At 40.9% G+C, this 7,243-nt stretch overlaps 1 long non-coding RNA gene across 1 annotated transcript in view; it reads left to right on the forward strand.

Moving 5' to 3' along the window:
• Window positions 1–4,062, forward strand: part of LOC105293284 — a 26,379-nt gene extending 22,317 nt beyond the window's left edge. The window contains exon 2 of the long non-coding RNA XR_895971.2: window positions 1,579–4,062. This is a non-coding gene — a long non-coding RNA (uncharacterized LOC105293284). The remainder of the gene's footprint in view (window positions 1–1,578) is intronic.
• Window positions 4,063–7,243: the final 3,181 nt, after the last annotated feature.

Genomic DNA, 7,243 nt, shown 5'->3' on the forward strand with positions numbered 1-7,243 from the left:
TATCATTCACCCTTTTAGCGCTGACGCCTGACGATTCAGGTTGCCCACCGCCTTGCCTACATTTCGTGTCTGTCTGTGTCATTTTAGCTATTCTGGTGGGTGTGTCGCGGTGTCTTATCGTGGTTTTAGTCTTCTTGTCCTGGGTGGCAAAGATATTTTGTCTTTTCGGTGCCTATTAGTCGTGTGTGTTTATTTGGTTGTCTTCTTTTATGAAAGGTCTGCTCACATCTTTTGCCCCGTTTTAATTTTTATAAACATTTTCATGGTGAGTTGAAAGAGTCCTTTATATATTCTGGATACCAGTCTCATGTGTGATACATATTGTGTTGAGTATTTTCTCCCATTCTGTCATTATCTATTCATTTTCTTAATGGTTTCTTTTAAAGACTAGAAGTTTCTAATTCTGGTAAAATAGATCAATTTTTTGTGTTTTTTTTTTACTTGCTGTGCCCTAAGAAACCTTTGCCTACCTAAAAGTCACAAAGATAATCTACATTTCCTTCTAGACACTTCATGATATTAGCTTTTATAATTAGGATTGTGCCCATTCAAATTTCTTTGTATATGGTAGAGGTCAAGGTCAGTTTTCCTTCATCCGGACATCCAGGTCCGCACGGGTCACTTTCGCGATTGTGCCCTTCTTGCTCTCATATTGTGACTTCGCCCATTCGTCTGACTGATCATGACCTCGCCTGACACACAGCAAACACTCCAGCCATGTAGACTGAATCACATTAAAGGTTTAGAAGCTACTAGAGGACTCCGGCGATCTCTTAATGTCTCGGTGTTGGAATGAGTTTTACGGGATCCAACCCCCAGCGTATAGAGCCCTGCTCAACCCTCGAGTCAGCATCACCTGCCAAGAACAGAGGTCAGGGCAGCAGGGCTCAGTGCCGAATCTTTGTCTGTGGAGTGAAGAATGGAGATCCATTCAGCTTTTTATTAAATCGTTAATGTATGTTCGACATGGCGCCTCGCTGCTTTCCACTGCATCTCGTTTTATCTCTATGGCAACCTTGTATATTAGATGGGACATTTTGAGTGCTGGGGATTTTAAGTGATTACCACATTACACAGTTAGTAAGTTGCAAAGCTAGGAGTTCTCCAGGATGGGAACGTTGGAGGAAAGCCATTGGCTTGACTCTGATATAAGATATCTGCAAAAGAATTAACACGTGATTGCTTTTAAAGTATATAGAACTCGATAAAACATGGTAATGAAACAGATTAGATTTTGAATCAACTCAGTCAAAGATAACTACAAAGTTCAGTCTTCTAACATCACTCCAAGTGTATAGTAATATCTGCAAAATAAAAACCCTTGTGAAACAATTGGGCCTAAATCTCTATGTAAATTTTGGTTAGATAGCAAAATGCATCGAAATTATGAATCGCTTCAGGGCCGACACCCTGCCCATGACTTTTTGTGATGTTCTCACAGTCAGTCTGTAGAGCCGAGCTCTTACTTCGGAAAGCCAGATGTGCCCTGGTGTATGGACTTGAATGCACGTCCTTGTCCCTCAATGCACGTCCGTGTCTGGGGGCGACGTGCTGGCTGACGGTATCCTTTGTTCGCAGGTATGCTTCAGAAGTGTCCTTCCATCGACGACTTCGTGAGTGCCCTCGTGTCTGACTTGGATCTGGACTCTGAAACTTTCCTCATGGATTCCGAATGACAGAAACACCTCGAATCTTTTAAATCAAGGTCATGTGGATATTAACTTTGTTATAAATGCTACAGCTGTGAACACTTGTTTCTGATTTCAGTATTCACGTCTGTAATAACTTCTGAAAAACTTTAAACGAATAGAACTTGGAATAAATAATTTGTTTTAATTAAGCTGGCTTTTAGCCTATTTGGCAGATTTTTGAACATATGGTAACCCACTCAGTGAGCTGGTAAAAACTAGAGCAGAGAGTTGTTAAATTTAAGGTCCGGGCCTTTTTTTAGTTCAGCCACTCTGCTGTTGAACTTTCCCTCCTTTCTGTTGATCTTTAATTTGTAAATTAGAGACTTCATTAAAAGCAAAATTGTTTTAGTTTGAAGCAGTCTTCAGAAAGATCACACCTATCGTTAGTTCTTTTGAATAATTACCATTTCTTAAGACCACTCTATTAGGCTCTGAAAATGCGCTTGGGATACTCCATTACAGCAACCCAGGAACCCAGTGTGGTTTCCGATATACTTGTAACTTGAAAGCATTATTTAGGCACTGCGCAGATGGGCTCAGAACAGGCAAGGTTTGAACTCATCCTCCTCTGGCTTGATGATGATGTACAAAAACAAGTGTAGGTACCATGAGCAAGTGATGCGCCAAGATCCAGCAACCGATAAATCAGGAGACTGGGATTTCAACCATGTCTGTCTTTCCCTGAACCTGTCTGCCTTGCGTTATTGCACACTGCATCGCTATGTTAATAATAGGAAAGAAAAGAGGTCGTGATTTTCCCCACCATCAAAGTCAAGAATTTAATTATAGACTTTAAAATGGCATCTGCCAGCAGCCTCTGGCTGCTTCTCACTGCATGACCAGTGATGGTACAGAAAGGCAAGATTAAAAATCCCCCGAACTAGGACACGTGTCCAACGTATTCACAGAACTTAGAGGAATTTTTACAAGCTCAGAAACAGATGAGACCGGATGAGGAAATGTCAGTGACCCTCCCCTCAGGCCGGATCCACCTGGATTCAGGGGACACTGACCCCTCATCCCTCCATCTGCATGCCGAGGAATCTAAAGTGTGCCTCAAAGCAGAGTTGCTGGCCTTCTGCCCCACGGTACTGTGCTGCCGTTTGCTCCCCTTCTGGTCCCTCCCCCCTGGAAGTGTGTGGACACTTGGAAACTGAATGCAGAGAACCCTTGGGCAGGACATAAAGAAGGCCTGGCAGTGACACCTCCTCTGTACCCAGAGCCAAGTCGGGGAAGGGAGGGCAAGGCTCCAGGTGATGCTAGTGATAGGAAGAGCCCCGAGTGCCTGCCTCGGGAGGAACCCCACCGTGTCTGACTCCACCCTCTTTATCCCAGTGTCTTAGCTAAGGGAAGGAAGAGTCATACCTGACAAACGTGCTCTACACAGACGCTAACTATATTTCGAGAAGTGCACTGGGAAAAATGGATGTGAATTTGCCAGCCAGTGACAGGCGCATCTGAAAAGGTGCCTTAACCAGCTCGCCGGTGCAGCGCAGTGACAGACCCTTGGGTCTTTAACAGTCCCTTTTCAGTGATCGAGGGTGAGTAAGGAGAAGAATCTGTATGGAGCCCATGCATAAACATTCTTCAGGAAAAGGACAGGGAAAGATCAGCTGGAAGAGCGTAACTTGGAGAATGACTTTGTAAAGGAAGCGTGGGGCGTCGTAGAAACCTCTCTGTTCTTAGGGAGGTGAGTGAAGACACGGCCTCTGTGAAGCTGAAATCCCTAGAGAAAGATCAAGCAGAAATAAAATTATAGGGTAAACTAAAAAAGAAGACTGGCAGAATAAGAAAGAAAGGCAGAGGAACTGTAACACAATGCAGCGATTTAAAACATGATCCGGGCGGAAAAGAGCAAAATCGTCAAGGGCGAACTTGAGAACAGAATGCAGGTCGAAGGGCTGAGGTGCGAGCTGGTAGCACAGATGCAGGGGAGGCAGACACCTCCAGAGGAGGGACCAGGACGACCGAAACGAAAGCAGTAACAGAAGCCGAATTCCATGTCCTCCAGTTGAAGAGGAATTTTCACTCAAAAGGCTAATCAGCTCTTTGTTCTGCTTCTGTAGATAAGCTTGCTGCCTGGGCCATACTCGAAATTAGTAACTAAAGACTTATCTTCTCTTTTGCTTGATCTGTCTAAGCATCAAATGTAACTGCCTGTACCCCCTAGCAACAACCTCGCTTTGTAACTCTTTATAACTGCCTGCAACCCATAGCAACTCGGTGCTTTGTAGCCACCTGAAGACAAATTAACCAGTCAGCCCATGCCAGATAAGTTCTACATAAGGAATATTGCAACTGAGCTCTGGGCCCAGATCTTCAGAGCGATAGCTCCTCTGGGACCACCGTGTAATAAACCTGAGTTCTCCAACTCTCCGAGTGCTGCTTGGTTTCTCACGGGTCTGATTTTCGCAACTTTTCTGCAACACTGTATTCCCAGGGCTCAAAATGGCGAGTAGCATATTGGCGGTGTTCTGGTGAACACGCGCTGTTCAGTGAATTTAAGAAAACTTCTTTGAGATGAGAAAAAAAAAAATGAGTGTGCAATTTAAAAGGGAACCCTTGATGGTTGCTCAGTGATGTGACTATACTTAATGCCTCTGAACTATATATACACTTAAAAATGGTTAATATGGTAAATTTTGTTATGTACATATACTTTACCACAGTTTTTTAATTAGGAAAAGGAATCCTGTGTTTCAGACCAAAACAAACAAGTGACACAGTGAAAAGAGACCCTCGTCTAGACACAATCTGCCTTTTCTTTTGAGAGTTTAAATGGAAATGTAATTAACACTATAAGCCAGCGTACCCCAAATTGGGCTTTGCAGATACTTTCCAGAAGCTGTTTAATCACCATTCCACGAACTCAAAAGGATCCTGTTGTCAAATGCATCCGTCTCTTGATTTACGTGGTATTTTTTTTCTACATGTTTTTTTACACATGGTAACTATTACCCACCACCCCACCGCCATTTACACAGACTTTATCCGCAGTTTCCATTTATGTGGTCTCATTTTATGAAGTTCTTTCTTTTTCATTTCTATTATTGGCGATTACTCTTTCTAAAAAAACAATAGCTTAACTTAGCAATGTACAAAGAACTAATACTTATTAACTGAGAATTATTAATGATCTTCCCGTTCATTGAATGGCAAATAAAAAAGCATGGGTGACTACCGATGTTTTTCGGGATTGGTTTTACAAATATTTTGCTGTCAACGCTGAAAATTAAGAAAAATGTCTTCCTTTTAAAATATTTTTACTTTTAAATAATGTACCTGGTCATCCACACAATTTAGAACATCCAAATATAAAAGTTATATATTTGCCACCAAATACAACTTCCTTGATCCAACCTTTAGATCAAAGCATTATTTCCACCTTTAAGATTAATTATATTAAATGGAGTCTTAATGATATTTTTAGTAAATACAAAGATCATTTACAATTACAGAAGCCTGGAATAAATATAAAATTTTAAGTTATATCAAGAATATTGCTCTAGCTTTGAGTAATATGAAGCTGTCAACTTTAAATGCTGGCTGGAAAGCAATATGGCCAGAAGTGGTTGTACCAGGGAATATGATTCCAACAACCAAAGAAGAATTAACTGACATTGTTAATTTATTAAATAAATTTCAAGAAGGCTCTGACAATTTGAATGTAGATGATATTAATGAATTACTGGTTGATCGTGGATTAACTAATAATGAATTAATTTACTTAATTCATCAGCTGAAGCCTATCCTGCTGTTGAATACAGCAGTGACCTTGAACCAGTTTCATTCACCACAGAGAATATTTACAAAGCTCTTCATTTGGCCACAAAACTGGAAACTGCACTTCTACATATTGATCCAAACATCCAACGAACCTTTAAATTTCTAACAGATTTTAAAACTGTTGCAGTGAATATCGAAGAATTTGTGAAAACTTAGCAAAAAGTGGAGTTGAAAAAAGATCATCCAAAAAAACATAAACATAAACAATGAAACCAAAGCGATGAAGACAGTGACTTTGTGCCAGTCAAAAAGGGAAGATTGAATGCTTTAGATCCAGAAGAGACACCAACTGCAAATAAAATTTATTTGGGTTTTTCCGAATTTTCATTAGCATCTTTTTGTGAAAATATGTGAAATAAATATTTTTATGACTTATATCGGCCTATTTCTTTAGTGTTTTTTCCGTACTGGTGGACTCTTTGTGCGGTTTTCTTCTGCGTAAAAAAAGGCGCGTGGAACGGATAATCCGCATAACTCGAGGGACGGGTGTGCGTGTGGGAAACGCCAAGTAAGCGTTAATGGTTCACTGAGCACATTAGCAAACCCTACTGTCACCAGACATATGTAGCATTGTGTTTACGACCCGATGTTGCCTAAGCATATTTGATTATAGGACCCTGCCCGCTTTTTAGAGTGCCTATTAGTGATGTTTTTCAGAATACTGAGAAATAACTGCTAAAAGCATTCAGCTAGAAATAACAGGTTTACATATAAAGGAACAAAAATTACAGTGATCCCAGAATTACCGTAATCGTACAAATGTAATTTGTGCATTGCCATCAAAAGTCAAAGGACAATGAAAAACGAGTTTTGAGAGGTAAAGGCTGAGATGCAAAATGGCCTTCTCAGATATACGAGGGCTCCGGAAGCATCTCAGCTTTGTACCTTTCTTTAAAAATTGCTAAAAGAATTAGTAATTTAGACCAAACATCAAAGCAAAGAAAATCTCTAAAGAACTTCCAAGAATGCAGAGGGGTCACTGTCTCTTTTCACAATAACAGCTGGATAAATCATAATAGCAAATAATTTTATTGTGAATGCTTTTCCTTATGATGAGACTAAACCCATAAGCACACAGAAATTCCTCTGGGAAAACTCTGCTGCGGTTAGGATTTACCACCAGCCTCCAAAAAGCCAATTTAAAGTACTTATGAATATGTAAACACCAAAAAAAAAAAAAAATGTATTAAAAGAACTGGAGAATAACAAATAAAAGGTTAATGTGGTTGTCTTTAGTATTAATATCCAAGGTTTAGTCTGATTTGGTAAAAGTGATTGAGATAAAATATTAGTAATGCTGACATGCTTGACATTTGTTTAGCATTTTTCAGTTACAAAGAACTTTGTCATCCAGTTATATGATGCTCGTCACCTGTGAGGTAACAGGGCAGGGAGGATCGTAATTGTGTCACTAGTGAGGCAGACGGGCTCGGTAACTTGCCCAGCGTCACAGAGCGGGTCCCTGGCAGATGCAAGACCAAAGCCAGCTCCTCTAACATCTTGGCCACTGCCCTTTCCACTTCACGCAAGTCCTCAGATGCCGTGCTATATTCTGCAGGTTCTCGGGAATACGTTTAGTCACTGACGTAGAGCGTTGAGTGGTCACGTGACCCACACAGGCCACAGGGCCCGACACCATCTTCCTGCGTGAGGAAGCCAATGCCTGTGGACAGATCGAGTGAACTCCGATGTAATGTTACAACATCAGACCAGGAAAGACACGGCCTTGTGTTGTTGTTTCTCTTCCAGTTTACTTCACGTGGCTC

Source organism: Pteropus vampyrus, unplaced genomic scaffold, assembly GCF_000151845.1.
Source record: "Pteropus vampyrus isolate Shadow unplaced genomic scaffold, Pvam_2.0 Scaffold71, whole genome shotgun sequence".
Taxonomy (NCBI): domain Eukaryota; kingdom Metazoa; phylum Chordata; class Mammalia; order Chiroptera; family Pteropodidae; genus Pteropus; species Pteropus vampyrus.